Raw genomic sequence first — 21,035 nt, 5'->3', positions numbered from 1 at the left:
AAAGATGAGGGATTGGGAACAGCATCCTTCATTGTTATGTAAATTGAAAAGGGGTTTATACCCTCCTGTGAGGCTGGAGAAGGGCAAATCCTCTTTTCATTACAAATTCAAAGCTAGGGGTGCCTGAGTGGCTCAGTCGGTTAAGCATCCAACTTCGGCTCAGGTCATGATCTTACAGTTCGTGGGTTCGAGCCCTGCATCGGCTCTGCGCTGACAGCTCAGAGCCCGGAGCCTGCTCTGGATTCTGTGCCTCCCTCTCTCTCTGCCCCTCCCCCGTTTGTGCTTGTGCTCGTGATCTCTCTCTCTCTCTCTCAAAAATTAATAAACATTAATTTTTTTTTTGAAATTTAAGAACAAAGTCAAAGCTGTGGCTGTGAATCTCTTAAGTTTTATGAGATATTTTGACAAGAACCTCTGCCTCCCCCAGGATCCCCGGAGGGCTTCTGAGCCCTGATTACTGCTAAGGGGCAGGTAAATTACAGATCCAGGAAGTGGCCTGAAAGCCCATCACCAGGGCTCCAACAAGAAAGTAATGTCCTGTGGAGCACAGGAGAATCCTAACAAACAGACATCGTTGCAATGTTTACTACTGCCAGAAATGGATACAAGGGGTAGGTTAAAAAGCTGCCTAGCAAGCATTTATCCTACTTCCTCCTTGTCTGTGCCCCGGGGGGGAATTAATAGGTGTCACCTCTCCCCTAAACTCCCAGGTGCCTAAAGAGATGCTGACCCCAGTCCCAGCTCCAGGGCAGACCCGGGTTATTCAGGATCCATTTAAGACGAAAGGACTCAGCCGGGTGGATGTGCTTCCTCTGTTTACAAGATTTGTCTCACTTTTGAGAAAGAAGGGTCCTGGCTCTTAAGAGTGATAGGTACCCCAGGGGCCCAGGACTGCTGCAGCCACCTTCCACCCCCGAGGGTAAAGGGTCACCTGGGGGAGGGCAGAGTTGGGGGGAATCACAGAGACCCCGAGCCAGAGCCCTGCCTGACCCAAGGCTGAGCGCTGAGCTGCCCCTGGACGTGTTCTCTTCCAGGGGCCAGTAGACCCCTCATGGAGGCAGGGAGGATGGGAGGTAATCCGCAGTGAGGAACAGAGGAGAGATGTGGCAAAGCCCGAGGTGGGTGCAGGGAGGGTGTGGAGAGGCGGGAACCCAGGCAGGCAGACAGAGCCTTGCAGCCTGGACACCTAGTTCTCATCTACCAGTGGGGATCTAGTCTCCATACAGCACGCTTCTGGCTTGGCCGGGCATGTGCTAGATACTCACTGAGTGAGCCCTGGCTGGGGGCCACCCACACTCGTGCAAATGGTGCCCGGCTCCTTGCCAGTCTGTCTTCTGGTCTCAGGCTGCCAAGCAGTTGCAAGCTAAGGCCCCTCGAGGGTCTACGCCCATAGTAAATGTTTAGTGACTGTTCAGGGAAAAAAAAGCCCCCATTTGCAGCATTGGCCAATTATTGTGCAGTAAGTACTCCCACTGCGTCCAAATCAGAGCTCCTGATGGGTCGTTGTCACTGGATGGGGGGCTGGGAAGAGATGCTCACACTTGGCTCATTCTGAGCCGGTGCAGAGGCTCTAGGTCAGCCCTGGCTTCCGCAGCCCTGTCCCCGTCACTCTGCATGCCCTAAATGTTTGTCAAGATCCTCTCCCTCCCCCGGCAGGGGTGGGCGAGTGGGAAGCCAGGCGAGGGATGGGAGCTTATGCAATTTGTCAAAATGATTGATAGTCCCCAGCCAGAGGGCCAGGGCAAAGGATGCTTGCATAGCAGACCGGGAAGGAAGAGTGATACCCATAATGCAGAAAGGAACATGCAATTTCGGGAAGTGGATTTATTTTTTTCTTAAACGAGAGGGATAGGTAATGCCACTCCGTAGCCAGGGCGCTCTCTCAGAACCTCAGACATTTTTTTTTCAGTCCTTGCCTTTCTAGCTTTCTCTCCACAGCCTGTCATCACAGGAGGGCAGCACCACAACTATCCTTATCCGACGTGCATCCTGTCTGGCAGGTGGATGCGTCGACCTCCAGGCAGCAAGCCTACCCCTGGCGGGTTGGGCGCGCTAAGCAACGTCTTAATCTCCTTGGCTTCTGGCTTCCCACCTGCAGGATGGGGCTCGCGGAACCCACCTCACATTCACTCACTTAGAAATATTTTTGATCCCTATCTTGTTGCTTCTTGGGAATCCCAGCTGTCGAGAGGAAAACACCTTGTAACTCACAGAACGCTCCAAATACACAGTTGTGCTCTGGGGTGCAGTGGTTTCCTGCATTTCCTTCCTGGCTAAGCCTCACTTCTCTGTTCCCATTACCTTCTTCCTCTGTACAGGAGAAAGCCCACATGCCTTTATTGATTAGACTCTTAGTAGTTAAGGTGCTCAGGAAAAAAAAAATTTTTTTGTATCAACATTGAGGCTGTGCTTCCTCTCTTGGCCAAGTAATGTCATTTCTAAGAATTTATCTTACAGACACACAGCAGAGCTATGCACATGGGTGATGTCCGTTGTGGTACTGACAGTAGGAGGAAAAATAAAACGAAAGTACCCATCAGCGGAGGAAGAGCGAAATGAAGAAGGGAATAGCAAAGGTCCGAGAAACCCACCCACCCCACCCCCCACCCCCCCCCCACCCCCCGCTTAGTGAGGCACCTGGCTCGTAACAGGCTCTCGGTAAATATCAGAGAAATGCAAGGCAGTGTGGCCATTTCAAAGAATAAGGATCTAGGTCCACGGAAACTGTTCAGTGACAAGACTGGCAGAACAGTGGGTATAGTTCGTTTCTATTTTCCATAAAAGATCCCCCCCCTCCTCTTTAAACACCTTCAGACGTCCAGCAAATATCCTGTAAAGCTGGAGAAGAAAGCACTTTGGCCCTAACTTTCAGAGAAGACTGAAAGTCTGCTGTTTTCATTAAGGATGTGCATTAGACACATTTACATGAAAATAAGCACCCTCTCCGTCAGCCTTCCCTGCACTGCCTAATGCTTCACTGCATGGGTGATGGGTCCCATCATTTGTTTTCAGGTTGCCACGTCCCTATAAATAATGCGAGATGAACATTCTTGTGCATATGTCTTTGCCCGCACAGACTACGTTCCCAGGTGCTGGGAGAAGGAGACATTTTTTGTTTACGTGGGACACTCTGTTTCTTGATGACTTCTGAAACCACGCCAATGGCTCGGTCACCAGCTGCCAGAGGGCGGACCAGAAAACCTCCGAATCCCAGTTTCCTCTTTGTGAAATACAAGTATCCACCCTGAGGGGTTGTTTCCAGAGTAAGATACGATTAATGCATGCAAAGCGTTCAGCTCCCAGAAGGCTCGCCGTAAGTGCACACTGTATGACCAGTAGGTGACAGCTGTGGTTATTACTTGAAGTCACCAGGGACAAGAAGAACAGGGCAATGAGAGTGAGCCAACAGCTTAGAGAAGGCAGGGAAAGGTCAAAAGCAGCACGAAGCAGGCAGAGCGTGGGGCTGGGGAAGGGGATCACGTAGGTGGCTCAGGTGTTCCTCCTGTTTTCTGGACACGCCGCTTTCTGGATTCTAAGGAGACAGGCCCACATCATGGGCAGTGAGGACAAGTCTCCCACTCCGTGAGCAGCAAAGCAGGGGCAGCTTGGCCAGCGGAAGACACGACACAGCCATGCTGGTCCCTATGTGGAGTCACAGAGATCGCATTGGCATGTCCGTGGGTGTCTGGTCGGGGGGCTTCAGGGGCCTGGGCTGCCAGCCGTCACGGCTAGAGGCACAGGACCATGCATGGATGTGCTGGGCTCCCCCACTGGCCACCCAGAAATCCTAGAGGGATGCAAGGGCAGGAGCAGACCAGGGGCACCAACGATTTGAGATTCAATCCCTGATCTGGGTGGGACTGTGTCTCTCCCCCGAAGCCCGAGGAGTCTGGGTGAAGAAACCCACCCTGAGTCTGTCCAGGAGTCTTAGACAAGGCCCGGAGCTACCGTCTATCTCTTTTGGCCCCACTGAATGGAGTGGGAAACAGGAAAAGACGCTGTCTTTCTTCAGAAGGAGATTCTGAACTGCTAGGAAACTACCACCATTCTGTCTCAGCCAGCTTCTCAGAATCAAAGCATCTTTGAGCAGGAAGAGGGTCTTTAAGCCGTTTTTCTGGTTGGTGCTCCAGGGAAGCCTCCGTCGCAGATGAGGGGCTCGAATCTGCTTCTGCACCTTTCTAGTCACACAACTCTGGTCACATTGCCGCAGAACTCAGCTTCTGTGTCTCCTCTTGTAACATGGAGTGAGGCGATCCACCTGCCATGTCGTGAGCACCAGGCACGGTGCAATCGAGGGGCCCGAGAGACCCCTAGCAGTGGGATGTGGCTGGGCTTATTCTCATCACTTTCTTCCCCCAGTGAACCTTGAGACCCTCAGTAGGAGACAGACCATATGAACTTCATTCATTCAGCAAGTACCTGCTGAGCGCCCACAACATGCCGGGTATGGTTCTAGGCACCGGAGCGTAGCCCCTGCTCTCGTGGAGTTCACATTCCAGTGCGAGATCTCAGATGCCACAAGCACGCTGTCAGGCATGAAGATGGCCCCGGGGAGGGACCACCAGGGCAAGGAGGCAGGGTGTGACGCGGGTGTTGGTGTGCAAAGGGTGGTCCGGGAAGGACGGGGCGAGGAGGGGAGTGTGGACCAGGCCGAATGACCTGAGGACAAGGGATATCTGCAGAAGAGTGGCCTGTGACACCCCGCAGCAGGAGAGGGATTCGCGCTTGGGAAGGACCCGGTGGCTGGAGCACAGGGAGTGCCATGCAGCTGGGACGGGAGTGGGGACAAATCACCAGGAACTCCAGGGACATGGGAAGAACTTGAGATTTGATGTTCTGTGTGAAGGAGAGGCTTTGAAGGATTTCCGGTAAGAGTGATGCCATTTGATTCACTCTTTACAGTGATCCTTCCAGAGGGGGAGCCTGGCCTGGCATGGGGGAGGTGCAGAGGCGGGATCTCCTGGCCTTCCTTTCCAAATAGTCCCCACCCACCCCCTGCAGAGGAGAATGAGACACTGGGGGCCTTTTATCCCATTAAGGTGAAAGCAGAAAAGGTCAGTTGGCTCCCTGGGGAGAAGAATTTACTCAATTTGCAGCCATAGCTGCTTTTGGCCCGACATCATCTGGACACTCGGCTGAGTCCACCCTCCTGTGGGAACCTCCTGGAAACACTGGTTAGGTTCCCCCAGAGCCAGGCAGGGACAATTTCACCACGTCCAGCCCTTGAGGCGTGCTACCCAGGGCCTAGATACGAGCAAGGGCCTGGACAGGTGAGGGCTGGCATCCCATGAGACGGAGACCTCCGGACAACCGATCACTTGCTCCAAACCAGAGGAATCGGGCTCCAGGAGCAAAGAGGCGTTGCAAAGCCTACCTTATGTTTTGCTGGTCACAGATGTAGTTTCTTAAAAGAGAAGTGTGCAATTTTATGGAAAGAGATCAATGGATTCTGACCAAAAAAACCTCATCTTTCTGTGCAATTCTCTGCTCTTAAAATGGGAAGAAAATGTAGCAATGAGGGAGCTGGTATTCTACAGTAATAACGGGTCTTTGAAGATTAAAACACCTTCCGTATAACGTCCGTTGGTTAAAAACATAATTACCCTTGTGGAAACCCCCACACAAAGATCGCCAGGAAAGCTTGTGGCCAAAGTCAGGCTTATTATGAACACCCCCTTGGCACAGTCTCTGGACTGTCTCAGGAGCAGGGATGGTTGACGTAGACGTTTTGAGGCAAGACTGAGTCTTACAGTGGTCTGGGCGCAGATGGGCTAGAATTTGTAAATTAGACAAATGTAATCAGTAGCTGATCTGTGGTCTTCTCTTCAGAGCTGTGAGCCCAAGCAGAACAGCTGTGGTCTCGCCGTAGAACACACAGAAATAAAGGAGGAACTGATTTTATGGCAGTTTATGCTTAGATATTTTTTGTTGTCATTGCTAATTTGATACAGTTCCTCCGTCTTGCCAGTTAGGGTACAGTTTATTTGCAAGTTGTGGTTTCCATTTCATTTCTCATCATGTTAGGGGAGCACATTCCTGTGGTTTCTTGGTTTTCCTCTCTGTAAAACAGGGGGGAAGGAGGCTTTTATCTGATATTTAAGAAACGTATGCATTCTAGTATTCTAGAAGTTGGCAAAAGACAATAAGCCCCAAGCTTTCGTGAGGCACCTGTTGTACATGAGACAATTGTGTTAAGTGTCCCCAGAGACGTGAATATTCCCTCTCCTATATAGTTTATATAATTACTAATGACAAAGGTCCTCTTTGTCATTTAAGTATTTTATGTATGGAACTGGTCTAGAAGAGTATACTGTAAACCAAGATAATCACTTACTTCTGTTGATGTGATGAAAGATGTTTGTTTGTTCATTTATTTCCTCTCTACCTACTGCTTCCACTGTGCCTCTCACTCTTTTTCTGTCTTTTAAATAAACCTGATTTGCTTAGTTATTATTACATTTCTAAGCTCTTTCTTTCTGGATCCCAGTCTGGAGAGTACTTATTGGAAATCCTCTTGAGAGGTGGAGCTTGCAACTTTGGGGGCGGGGGATATGCCGACAGGTGACCCCTGGGAGGAGGAGGCCTGTCTAGGGATGACAGCTTCTATAGGACCCTTCCTGCTGGGTAAGAACTCTGGTTCCCTTCTCTGAGGAGATGGGCCAGGCCTTCAGAAGTTGCTCTGTGGCACCTGTTTGTCCCTGTCATGGCTCATCCTACCCCTGAGCTGACCGGAGTTCACCCCACATAAAGTTCATCTGGAACCCAGTCAGTAGAAATGCACCTGTCGCTTCTGTTGAGAACTCTAAGAAGACCCTGGCAAGAACTTTGGGTTGAGTGGATCCTTTGAAATGTTGAAGCATATTTGGGGAGTTGCTACTTTAAAAACTGATAGCGAGATCGGTGATTCCTTACATAAGCATCTTATAAAAATACACATAGAGGTGGCAGTCAGATACACCAGCCTCTTCCAAACTTCCAGTGAGTAATTTATAGTCCAATTGGGAGAGGCATGCAAAAGAGGGATGGCCTTTCTGGGTTTCAGGTTTATTTTCAATGTACTTTGCAAACTTTGTCTAAATTGGGAGCTCTTACCTAAGAGACCCTCCCAACTTCATCTAAGCCAGAGAGCTTTCTTGAACTATTTCTGTATTGGTTCCACTGTGATCAGAGTCAGAACGATCCTATGTCAAAGGCACCGAATGCTTGCCCAGCCTGTCTTCTTCCCACTCCTGCTGACACTTGGGTGACCCGAAGGCTTTGGGTACAGCAGGTCCCCGGGGATGGTGCTGCCTTGCCTGCCTCTCCAGGGCAGATCTTAATTTAGCCACTGTAAAAGCACCTGTTTCCACATTAACCCTATCAGCCCCAGGTGTCAGATTGGCATAATCTGACCACAGTTTGTCTTTCATTGAAAACTTCTATCCTGGCAGAATTACAGAAAGCCAGTCCTCCACCTGCTAGAATCACCTGGCTTCTTGTCCTGCGGATCTATTCTACTTTAGATGGAAGGGTTATTCCAGGGAAGTTATCATTTTAGGGCTTCTAGATGGTGTGTGCAGCCCCAGTGCAGGAAGGGCAGTCAAAGGGGCATGGGCTTGGCTTCCAGCTGGAACACAGCCATTTGCTAGCTTGGGGATTTGCCTTTGCTTCAGTGAACCTCACTTTCTTCATCTATGAAATGAAGGTAATGATCCAATAGTAGGGAAACTGAAAGTTATATTAGAGGGCACACAGGTAGATGTGCAGCAAAGGTTATTTCCTTTATGATTTAAAAACCTGGGAGTTCCCTAACCAAATATATAAAGATAGGAGGGTGGGAGGGAGGGGGATGGGCATTGAGGAAGGCACCTGTTGGGATGAGCACTGGGTGTTGTATGGAAACCAATTTGAAAATAAATTTCATATTAAAAAAATAATTTAAAAAAGCTACTGTTTGAAGAAAAAAAATAAAGATGGCAAATAACCATGTGACAAGATGTTCCACATCATAGGTCATCTGGGAATCACAAATGAAAACAACAATATCCCACTACACACTTTATTAGAATGGTTAAAACCCAGAGCACTGACAACATCAAATGCTGGCGAGGCTGTGGAGGAACAGGAACTCTCATCCATGGCTCATGGGAATACAGAATGGTGCAGACACTTTGGAAGACAATTTGGTGGTTTCTTACAAAACTAAACATACTCTTATCATGTGATCTAGCAGTTGCACCCCCTGGCATTTACCCAGAGGAGTTGAAAACTTATATCCACACAAAAACATGGACCTTTATAGCAGCTTTATTCCTAATTGCTAACACTTGGGAGCAATCAAGATGTCCTGAGATAAGTGACTGGATACATGAACTGTGGTCCATCCATGAGGTGGAATATTATTTAGTGCTAAAAAGAAATGAGCTATCAAGCCATGAAAAGACATGGAGGAAACTTAACAGCTTATTACTAAGTGAAAGAAGCCAGTCTCAAAAGGCTACACGTTCTGATTCCAAGTATATGACATTTTGGAAAATTGAAACTATGGAGGCAGTAAAAAGACAAGTGGTTGTCAGGGGCTTGGGGAGTGAGAGGGATTAAGAGGTGGACCATTTTTAGGGCAGTGAAACTGCTCTGCATGATACTATGATAGTAGAGACAGGTCATTATCTGTCTGACCCAACCAATAGAATGTAATGAGTGTCGTACATAAGGGATGAATCACTAAATGCTACCAATACTGAAACCAATACTACACTATATGTTAACTAACTTGAATTTAAATAAAATCATGGAAAAAGAAAAACAAAGAATGCACAACACCGAGATGAACCCTATTGAAACTCTGGATGCAGGTGATAACAATGCGTCCACGTAGGTCCATCAATCCTGACATGTCGATGGCAGTGTTTGTGGAGGGAGAGGTATGTGAGAACTCTTTATACTTTCATCTCAATTTTACTGGAACCGGAAACTGCTTCAAAAGAGTCTATTAAGAAAAAACCCCTACACCTGCTTGTTCAAGCCACCTGATATATATTCAACCCTGGAAAGCTAAATTAAAAAAAAAGAAGGAAAGAAAAGGGGGGAAAGGCAAAAATTTCAAATGTATCAACTTAATAAATTAAAACTTTTTAAATTATAAGTCTACCATCAAGTGTACCAAGAAGGAGGCAAGTTCTACAAGGCCTAAAGTCAAGAAGAAAGCTCTGAAGTATTTAGAGTTTGGACTACCAGATGGGCAACCTGAACTTTAAAACTAGATTATGCTCAAATATCAAATGAAAAATTCATTCATATCGCTAAGTGGCTTTTTATGGGGTAATGAATGTTTCCTAAGTCTTGGAACTGAATCTGAGATTCAAATGTCAGTGTTTAATATTGGTATCATAAGCTCAGAATCAACCCCCAAACCATCAGTGTCCTATTGAATGTGTCCCTCCTGACCACTATAGCTTTTTATAGAAGCTGTGGCCACATATACAGCAACCTATTTATGAAAGGATGGTTATGACCAGAATTCATGGCTAAAAAATCATCACCCAGCGAAGGGACAAATTGTGGCAATTCATACGACAGAATACAACCTGCCAATGACAAGGGATGGAATCCACTGGCATACGAAGCCACCGCATGAATTTCAAAACCATTATGTTGAACAAAAGAAGAGAGACACAAAAGAATGCAGACTATATGACTCCACCCTCATAGGGCGCCCTAGGAAAAGTAGTCCTAACCTACAGCGACAGAAAGGGATCTGCCAGCTGCCATGGACTGGGCTGAAAGATGTGGGGGTGAGGATCTTGTAACGGTGGGTTGATTGAGGTGATGGTTACATGAGTGCATCCATTTGTCAAGACTCTTCAAAGTATACACTAAAACATATCTCAAGAAGGTGTATTTTATTTTATTTTATTTAAAATTTTTTTTAACATTTATTTATTTTTGAGACAGACAGAGACAGAGCATGAATGCGGGAGGGTCAGAGAGAGAGGGAGACACAGAATCCGAAACAGGCTCCAGGCTCTGAGCTGTCAGCACAGAGCCCAACGCGGGGCTCAAACTCACGGACCGCGAGATCATGACCTGAGCCGAAGTCGGCTGCTTAACCGACTGAGCCACCCAGGCGCCCCAAGAAGGTGGATTTTAAAATAGTTTTGAAAACCCTGATAATGAGAAATATCATTAGTGACCTCCCCAATCTGGTCATTCAACAGTTACAATCTATTAGAGCTTTGCTCTTATTCTGAGTTTCCTATCACCTTCTCAAGTGTATTCAAAGTCTGGCATAATTTTGCCAGTAAGTTTTCCTCTAGTGATTGGTCAAGGATTTTGTGGTTCCCTCCTCTGCACCAAAATAAACGCTAGACTAAAATCATAAGTGGCTGATGGCTTTACATGGTGTTTGTTGTTGTTCTTCTTCTTTTTTTAACATGAGAAATGTCCTGAATTTTAAATGTTGGAAACATACTGGAAGTTTCTCAATTTCTGACTTCTCCAGAAACATCAGCTTTGCATTGCTGGGTTGTAGTTTCACCAAGCTGCAGCCTTGTTGGAGCTGTGGAGAGCCGCCCATTTTGGTCGAGACCAAGAGTGCTCTTCAATAATCCACAGCCCCCACTCATCCCTATTGCACTGCTCTGAGCTGCTTTGTTTACATTACCAGTTTTCCCTTTAGGTAATTGAATTTGTCACCTCTGGACTAGATACCCTGGGCTATCTTTTCTTTCTGATGAAGTCATTCCATCTGGGAAGAAGAGTCCAGAGGAGAGGAGCCAGGACATCACAAGGAGGGGGGTATGAAGCTATGGCTTTTGAAGGGGGAGGATGAGAAGCAGGGAAGAGAAGGTCAGGGCTCCTTGGACTCGGCCCTCATGGAATGAAGGGCTGTCATGTGGATGGTTTATCACCTGCGTCACCTGTCAGAGGCAGGTTTCCCGGAAGCTGGGTCTGGGATGGAGACTCTGGAACTGATGATCAGTGGGGAACCAGAGGAGGAATCTAAGGGGAAGTGAAGGGGGGAAGAAGCAAAGCTAAACCGTTTCAGCTGAAGTCTATCCTCAGCCTGACTCCGGGGGAGGGCATGGACCATGAAGGGCATCTCGGGGCTATTAGTTGTTGTGGCAAGGAGGGTGTTTGAGCTGCTCTATCAGTGAATCACTCACTGCGGGCCACCCACTCCCCTTGGGTCAGGGCATGACCTCCCAGCAACTTCTATGATTGGTAGCTCCTACCAACCAAAGGTGCCCCCCTAAGAAGGGTACGGTACTCTCGGTAGGTGGGGGAATGAACACACTGGCTCCATAAAAAGGGTTTGGGTAAAAAGCATCTGCCTCCATTTCAATCCCCAGATGGAACCCGGGCCGGTGGTTGGAGTTTATTGACAACTCACTGCAGCTCAGTAGATAAGAAATTGAAAGGGAAAGGTGTGAGTGATGGAAGGACCAGCTTCATGGGCGGTGAGCACCCAGAACTGAGTGTTCAAACAGAGGCTGCATGGCAGCTCAGCTCTCTGACAGACAGCTCCAGTCTCAGGGCTGCGCCAGGCGTCCTTCCAAAGTTCCTTTGAAAGCAGAGGCGCTTTGATTCTGCAAAGAGCTCCCTATCCACCCCAGTCTCTTCCTCTTCCTTTAATCCAAATGAGGATGATGAAAACAGCCAAAGCTGGCTGCACAGTTACCATGTGCAGCCCACATCTCCCTCCCATTTAAGCCCTGCGACAGTCCAGTGAGGAAGAAGTCGGGACCCACACTTTTCAGATGCTATGACTGAGGTTCAGAAAGTTTGAGTGTCTTGCCCAGGAGCACAGTGTGAGCACCTAGAGGGGCCAGAGGCAGAAGGAGTTTCGAGTGATGCTTGGTTCTTTGCCCAGAAAAAGCTGTGCTTAAAAAACCACTGGGCATCCATATGTAAGAGATGAATCACTGGGTTCTCCTCCTGAAGCCAAGACTACACTGTATGTTAACTAACTTGAATTTAAATTAAAAACAAAAAACAAAAAAAAAAATCCCAACCAAACAAACAGCAAACAGACCAAAAAAAAGTAAGAAGTTCATCAAAGCGAATAATGCATAATGTGATAGAAAGGGCCATGGGGAATATCAAAGGTCAAAGAACCAAATGAAGATGGCCAGACTAAAACAAACCCAAAAAACCAAAACCAATGAGAAGCTGAGATAAGCATCTTGCTGGGGAGGACATCACAGAGTGGACCCATGAGGGCATCCGTCAGGGCTCCCAATGGGAGTGGGGGTGGTCATGGTGTTTACGCTAATTATGTGTTGAGTTGGAACCCTGGACAGAGCAGAGTGAGTCCATAGGTCTGAGCAGGATGTCTCGAAGCAAGCCTCCTGTCAATGGGTCAGGAAGGGGTTGTCTGAAAACAATGTAATTTTGATGTCTCTTAGGCAAGTGCAGCTGAGGGAGATAATTTTCCTGCTTCACAGCCCACTGCACGTCTAAGAATGGATGGTACAAGCATGTGTGCTGGTATCGCTGACTGCAATAACAAGGAATGCAACTGTTTGATGCAATTGGAAAGTCAGGTCCTGCCATCTTAGAGGAGGAAACCGAAGCCTAGATGGGGTGGTGTTCCTGAATCATGTCACAAATAGAACCAGCATCTAAGTACAGGTCTCGGGAGCCCCAGGTATTCCAGATTGTGGGTCTCTGGACTCAGAGGTCAGTTTGACACCCTTCCCATCCTTTGTCCAAGGCTCAGAAGTTTGTTGGATGGATGAGGGAATGGACAAATGAATAAATGGATGAGTGGATGAATGAATGACATGGTCAGTTCCAGTGGCTGGTCCTCAGCCTGGGCAGCAGGTTTTTCCAATGGCTTAAGTGGAGCAGTTTTAATGCCTTGATGTTGAGATTTCAAAATGTTTCCTCTCTTAGAAATCAGTCTTTTGAACACAGTCCCTCCTGACCACTGCAATGATGCTAACTTAGAAGAAATATTTGATCTGATAGTGCATTTTCTCAACCTCAAGGGCATTTGTTTAATGGCCTTTGTTGCTTAGAATGTGTGTGTTCATGGACTTTTGTGCATTCCTGGATGGAGGGCAGAAGATGAGAAGACCCTTTCAGTGATGGGCATGAGGACTGATGTCTGACCACCCAGTCCTGCTGATGGAGCAGGAAACTCAGATGCCTATGGATTTGCGCAGTGATTCTGGCTGAGGCAATTGTGCCCTTCCAGGGACACGTGGAGATGCCTGGAGACATTGTTTGTTGTCAAAATTGGTGCTACTGGTATCTGGTGGTTAGAGGCCAGGGATGCTGTTCAATATCCTGCATGCATAGGACGACCTCCCCCCGCCCCCCATGCAGAATGATCCAGCCTCAAATGTCAGTAGTGCTGTGGTTGAGAATCTCTGGGTTAGCTGGAGAGTCAGACTAGAGGATGGAGTTTGAATTAGAGGTGGGAAAATAGCTTCTTTGTGAATATTTATGTCTGTCTATATCTGACTCATTGTCTTTCAGTCAACAAATGCAGAAGACATTTAGCAATGCCTAAAAAATCACCTGCATTCCCACCATCCTGATATCTCTTGGTATATCTTAGATAGCACTGAGGGAGATAAAATAGGGCTTTGGGGTCAGACGTTCCTAGGTTTAAATCCTATGGCAACCAGAGAAGCATTGGAAAAAGGATCTTGCTTCTCCAGTCCCAGAGTTCCCCAGTTTTGAACCCAGTAACTCCCACCTCTGAAGGCAGCCATGTGGTTCAAACCAATCAGCTTTTTAAAGGGCCATGTACACAGTAGGTGCTCAAATATTCTTTCCGAATCCCTGGCCACTGGTATACATGTCTTTAATAGGATTGTCTTTACCTTGTTGTACATTTCAATACTACCTGATTATTTACCGATATTAATCATGCTTTTAGGGCGAAAAAACGTCATTTGCAATTGTTTTGTAATGTCCAAACAACTGGATAATCTATACTTAATGAATCCTCTCTTTTTATTGTAATGAACACCTTTGTGCAGACAGCTTTTCCCCAAGCAGGGATTCTCTCCCTCAGGTCGATTCTGTATGAGGGGTGGGGATTATTGGCTCAGGGGCATAGATAGCATAATGCAGTTGGGAGTTTTAGAACACAGCATCCATTATGAGCCAGAAGCCAAGGTACAAAGTGCCCATGGAGGCAAGACCAGCTCTCTGGGGATCTCAGGGAAGACAGATCAGCCTGTGCCAAGTCTGTGCTGTGCATCATCAAATTCAAACAAGTTAACTGGGATGAAATATTTCAATCTATTATGTCCCCTTCATTCCAATTCTGTAAGTTGAGCCAATAATGTCCTTTATAGTAATTTTCCTCTCCAGGGTCCAATGTGGGGGGATTGCATCTGGCTGTCAGTTCTGGATATCTCTTGACTTAATAGATTGAGCAGTAAGTTTGTTGGCTGTCCATCCATCCTTACCCATGTTCTAGTAACCATCTCCACAGTTCTCTGCTCCCCTCTGCTGCTTATTGGGATAATCCTCCCCACCTTACTGATGACAGGAGAGGACAAACCAGAAATTTTGAAGTTTTGAGATTAAAGATTTTCAAGTGCATCCAACCAAGAGTTCCACACCCCATCTAACAGCACAGGCTTTCTCTTCCTTCTCAGCCTTGGCCAGGCATTGATGTAAGGCATTGGTGACTTTCTGAGGTTGATAGTGAATGTTCCTCTCTCTCCTACTCTGCTTCTCTCATAATTGAGATCCTTAGCTTTTATTCTCAAGGCTGCAGAAGAGTCTCTCCACCTACTATCGAGAAAGTTCTTGACCTCAGATGCTGTATGGAAAGTAAAAAGGGTAATGATTGTATGGGTTCACGTTGTTGTGAGGATTTAAGGCAACTGTGTTTGTCAACAGCCTATGCGAGAGTTTGTGATGAGGCAGATTCTCGACAAATGTCAACTGAATCAATTATGATGAGGAGATCCCAACGGGGAATAGGTTGGGAGTGGGGAAAGCTTCCCTCCCTCTCAGCTGTGTCACTTTCATAGCCTGTAACTCCTGCCCCGAACTGCCTCAGCTCAGCAAACAGCATGGATGAGTCCTGCTTCCCCAACCCTCTGCCTTCCGCCATGCCAGTCAAGTTGAACTTGCCATTCTTCATACAAACGTTGGGCATATTCTGTGGCTCTCCGGCCACTTTTGGTCATTAAAAAGCCCAGTCTAATCCAGCTTAAAGCATAAACTTCTAGCCCATTCAATTCTCCTTTCCCTTCCTGCAGTATAGACCTGACCCCCTACCCTGGGATTCAGGGTGAGATGAGCACAGGACTCCCCTATTCCTTGCCCCCTTTTGCTGGGTCCAGCTCCTCAGAGGGAGGAGAGAGGAGGAGTCGGGGAGGCTTCAGAGACTGAGGTGGGGCCATTCCTGGCTGTCTCATTTTGATCAGACATTCAGATGCTGCCTCTTTAACCGGGTATTTGAGAGGATTTCTTCAGCTCTTTTAGGAACCCTCTCACTGACTATTCCCCTGGCCATGGCTTCCATTGTGTCTGGGTCTCCTAAGCCCCTCTCAGCTCCTGTCTCTGGTAGGATGCCTCCTACTCTTATTGCACAGGTGTCCTTGCTCTGCAAACAGCCATCTTAAGTGGGTATCAGCCAAATACTTGGGCTGATTTTTCCCTCCATGGTTTCCACTGGTGCACTGGGCCATGGGGTACAAACAGCCCCAGAGCAGCCCCCTCTCCACCCTGGTATCCCTTTCTGGGTCTCTGCCACCCTGAGTCCACGTGGACAAGGAGAAGAAGGGGTGTGTCGTTAGATTAGAGGGTTGACTGAACCCCATTGTACGAGATCCATGGGACTGCCATAACAAAGTACCATCAACTGGGGGCTAAACCAACAGAAAACTATTCTCCCACTGTTCTGGGGGCTGGAAGTTCCAGCTATGGTGTCTACAGTGTTGGTTCCTTTGGTGCTGTGAGGCCATTCTCCTACCTTCTGGCAGCAGGCTGGCAGCCTTTGGTGTTTCTATGCTTGTAGGCCCATCACTTCAACCTCTGTCTTTACGCAGCAATGTTTCTGTGTCTTCACATTGTCTTCCCTCTATGTGTGTGTCTGTGTCTAAATCTCCCCTCTTTTATAATGATGTCAGCCATATTGGATGAGGGCCCACCCTAATGACCTCATTTTACAGAATGACTTCATGATGTAAAAATCCTATCTTCAAATAAGGTCACATTCTGAGCTACTGGGGTTAGGTATTCAACATATCATTTAGGGAGAGACACAGTTAAACCCATAACACTGGATTGTTCCGACCCCAAAGCTCATGCTCTCTTGATGTAGAAACTAGGGAGTGGTGGATTATATGCAGGGAAGAAAGGCATGAGGTCAGGGAAGCCCTAATGAAGGAGGTGATCTGAACAGGTGCTTTGTGAGGGAAGGGTGCAGGAATCCCCTGGCAGAGAAAGGGGAAGGACTCCATTCCTCTCTTCCAAGCAGCCAGACTTGCAAATTCTCATCTTTCCCTTCCTCTCCATGAGCCTCTGTATCCTAAGTGAACTGGGGACCCTACAATTCCTTAAAAACACCCATCCCAAAGGGCATCTTTGAAAGGAGGCTGATGAACAATCAGCACAAGATGATCTGGTTACACTCAGTCCCGAAGCATAATTTTTCTTAAGTGCAATGAAATGAAAAACTCATGATCACTGGCTTCCCCTCTTGAATGTTTCCCAGTATAAATTCATTTCTGGTTGTTTCTATTTCTGGGTAAGACAGAGACCTACCAGGGAACCCTGGGAAATAGACGATGCTATCTTTACCCTGCTCTGATGTTGTTTATTACACTCAGTGAGTGATGGCCAGGCCACAAAGATGTCTAGCCAGTTTAGTTCCTGTTGCTAATTTTGTTGTATTTTTCAGAATGGTGACAGATTTTATGGCTCGAAATGCCTGTTTTTCTGTTGTTCACTCAAGCCCATTCATTCACCCATCCAACACAGCTGTAGGCAGTGGGTGCTAAGCAGTGGGTATACTGTCCTACAGATACCTAAAGTCAAGGTATCCAATACAGTGGGGACTAGGTGAGCACAAAGCTTGCCCCCAGGGGACTTTCTCAGTGCTCTTTCCTGCTGGAGGGACTTCAGTCCTTAAGTGAGGTGACATGCAGGAGTGTCTGGCTCATGGAGGGCACCTGTTTTGTCTCTCCTTTCTCTTCCTCTGTCCCTCCTTGGGGCATTCCAACCCTAGCTCTGTTGCTAGATAGCTCTGTGACCTTGAGTGTTTGTTTTCTAAGCTGTAAAGAAGAGGATGATGTTGGCTATCTTTCCAGAAGCCTCCCAAAGGTGTTAAATGAGGCTATCTATGTAAACCACCTGCAGTGATGAGGACAAAGACCAAGAACTATGGCCATGACTCTCTACCTGCACCCACTCTGTTCTCCTCAGTATTTTACATAGGTCCCTACATTGTGCTTTCCACCAGAGCAGGCAGTGGAAAATCAGGGAAAGAAAATAAATTATGGAGAAGGAACGTAAGCTTTCCCTGGCTTGGTATGAAAGTGCTGGGGAGATAAACCAGAGATTCCTTTCTGGCTTCTGTTCCTCCTTTCCCCCTCCTCCATCCCTGTCCTTATGCGAATAACTCCCCACTCGGTCTCCAGCCTAGGTGGCTTTCCCTGAACATCACGTGTAGGTATTCACCTGACCTTGGCTACCCTCACAGGAATGTCCCTCAGATACCTAAAAGTCAAGGATCCAAACCTGAGCTCATTGCTGCCCTCAACCTGCTTAAAGACCATGTTGTGTCCCTCAGTATCTCACACATGGTCGTTGGTGTCAGATGTCTCCTAGCCATCTTCCTCAGCCTACCTCCACCACCCCATCAGTGGCCACATCTGGAGTCTTCTGCTCAAACAGGTGCCTCACCCCACCTCTCAAGCCACTGTCTTGGAACAGACTTTCTGTGCCTTGTCTGAAGCCACTGTATCAGCTCCTGCTTGCTCTCACCTCTGCTCTAGTCCATCCTCTTCCTGGAAACAAATCACAGCAAACTTCTTTGTGCTGCTTCCATGGATGTAGCCTTCCTCTGCTCCCCAGGGGCCTGCCTGGTAAAGTGTAAGCTCCTTCTCTGTGTCACCAAAGAAGGCTCAGGCTGCCTTTGCAGATGCCCTCTCCTTACATGTGAATGCCTTATCCCTCCCCGCACCCCAGCTTCCTCCTCCAGCCTGCCCTCCTGCCATTCTAGCACTCCCTGGCTCTGAAATACTTTGCTGCCCTCTACAATACACCATGTGCTCTTGTTTGCCCTGCGAAGGGTCTAGGCAGGTGGGTACTCCTGGTGAACAGCACTTGCCCACCTGCCTGCTCCCCAGCCATCCTTCTAAGCTCAGCTCAGGTATTCCCTCTTCCAGGAAGCCTTTTGTCATCTCCCTGGCCCGAGTTAGATAACCCTCCTCTTGGGTCCCACACTGACTCCGCCATATTTAATGATCTCTTTGTTCATCTGCCTCCGCCCCTAGACTTTAAGGTCAATGCAGGCAGTGCTTTAGACAGCAAGTACCCATTTAGCACATGAATGAATGAGTGGGGAAAAAAAGAAAAACTGAAATCCCCTGTACCACCACCCATATCTACAGAGGAGCACAGACTGATATTCCTCTGCTACTCTAAGTAGAATGACAGCAAACCCTCGCATAATGAATTTTACTTTATAAAATATCCTCACCTTCATTTATCTCCTGTAACCCTCACAAACCTGGGAGGCATGGTTATGGACTGCACTTTACAGGTGAGGGAAGTGAGAGCTGAAGAAGAATAAAAGTGGAGGGATTGAACACTTAGGTGTGCTGGGCACCGTCTGGCCTCTTGTCACATGATGACTCATCCGCTTCTTCCAACAACCCTATGAGCTATCTGTTATTCTCCCCCTTCCACGAGAGAAAGAGCTGGGGCACAGAGGGGCTCAGTGACTTGCCAGGTAGAGCCGGGATTTGGTTTCATACACACTTTTCTGACTTCCAAATCAGCAGGTCGAGCAGCTTAGAAAGAAGTCAATATGGCTAGAATATGGCCTGTGGGTGCTTAACAAACATTTGTTCAGCTACAGTGACTAGCTCAAAGTCATGCTGAACCACCTGTTGAATCTGGCCTTCTTGCCCCGTTCTTTAGCCCCTCTGGAGCACAGGTGAGCCTGCCTGGGAACGCAGCCCAGCAGCCCACCCCCTTGTCCCCTCTCAAACACAGCAAAGGCAACCACATCGCATGGCTCTGCTGGGCTGGGGCCGAGATCGGAGCCAGGATCTGGGAGAGAACGACAGCTCGGTGGTCAGGACACAGACACATACGCTTTTATGTCACAGCAAATGCTTCCCCTGAGCGAGACCCATCACCCTGCACATCAGCGGTGCGTTGCTCCACCCAGCTCCCCCTACAGTGGGATCAGCTAGACCCTCTGAGCAGACAGCACATGTGCACTGCCCAGCCGGCTCTAGTGATGCACCACATCTCATTGTCTCTATGAATTGCTTTCTGCTCCTTACCCCTCCTGCCCTGCCTTCTCGACAGTGAATGCTGGCTACTAGGGTCATGGGCTGACATCTGAAGGAACTCTGGAAACTATTTCTGTGCCTCAAGAGGACCAGGACCAGAGCTCTGCCTTCCAGAGTCCAAGGTGTGGCCTGCCCCATGCTTCCCTCTGCTCTGTTGCCCCCTGGAGAACCGCTCGGGTCTGGCTGGAAGGGAATGAAATGTGGTGCAGCCCGAGGATGGGAAGAATAGAGTAGGGGAGAGAGGCTGACGGTAAACTCACTTTTACTGAACACCTAGTCTGTGCCAGGATTTCTGCTGCACGTATCACATCCATTATGTTCTTTACCACTCAGCTGTCTCTCACATGGAGTCGTCTCCCGATCCCCATTTCTAGAAGGAGCTGAGGTGCAAAACCACATCATTCTGTGGCTAAATAGCAAAGCTGGTTTTCACTCCCAGGCTCTTCCGACTCTGTGGTTGATAAGAATACACTATTTACTCCTGAAAGCCAAGAGTCAACTCTCCATTTCCCCCTCCTCCCAGCTCCTAGAAACCACCATTGTACTTTCTGCTTCTATGAGTTTGTTTTAGATTTCTCATCTACATGGAATCCTGCAGAGTTTGTCCTTCTATGACTGGCTGTTTAATTTTGCATAACATTCTGTAAGTCCATCCATGTTGTTGCAAATGGCAAGATCTCCTTTTTGTGGCTGAATAATTTTCCATTTTATGTATATACTACATTTTCCTCATCCATTCATCTGTTGACAGACAGGTTATTTCCACTTCCTGGTTATCAGGAATAGTGCTACAATGAACATGAGGATGCAGGTATCTCTTTGAACTTTTTATTTTTATTTTAATTCTTTGGGATAAATACCCAGAAGTGAGATTCCTGGATCATATGGTAATTCTATTTTTTTAAATTTGTTGAGGAAACTCCATAATATTTTCCATAGCAACTACTCCATTTTATGTTCCCACCAGTGGTGTGCCAAAGTTCCAATTTCTCCATATCATTGCCAACACTTGGTATCTTTTGTTTTTTTGATAATAGCCATCCTTACAGGTATGAAATTATAGCGATTTTGATTTGTATTTCCCTCATGGTTAGTAGTGCTGGACATCGTTTCACATAACTGTTGGTGAGTGAATTTCTTCTTTGGAGAAATATCTATTCAAGACCGTTGCCCATTTTAATTGGGTTATTATTATTATTATTATTATTAATATTACTATTGAGTTGCAGGAGTTCCTCATATATTTTGGATATTAACCCTTATCAGGTATGGTTTGCAGATATTCTCTCCCATTCTGTAGGTTGACTTTTCATTTTTCTGATTATTTCCTTTGCAAAGCAGTGGCTTCTTAGTTTGATGTAGTCCCCCTTGACTACCTTTGCTTCCGTTGCTTGGGCTTTGGTGTCATATACAAGAAATCATTGCCAATACAAATGACATGAAGGTTTCCCCTTCATTTTTTTCTACGCATTTTATAGTTTCAGGTCTTATATTTTTAATCCATTTTGAGTTGGTATTTGTGCATGTTGTAAGATAAGATTTTGTGCATGT

Source organism: Panthera leo, chromosome F2 (assembly GCF_018350215.1).
Source record: "Panthera leo isolate Ple1 chromosome F2, P.leo_Ple1_pat1.1, whole genome shotgun sequence".
NCBI lineage: Eukaryota > Metazoa > Chordata > Mammalia > Carnivora > Felidae > Panthera > Panthera leo.
This window is presented reverse-complemented; position numbering follows the sequence as displayed.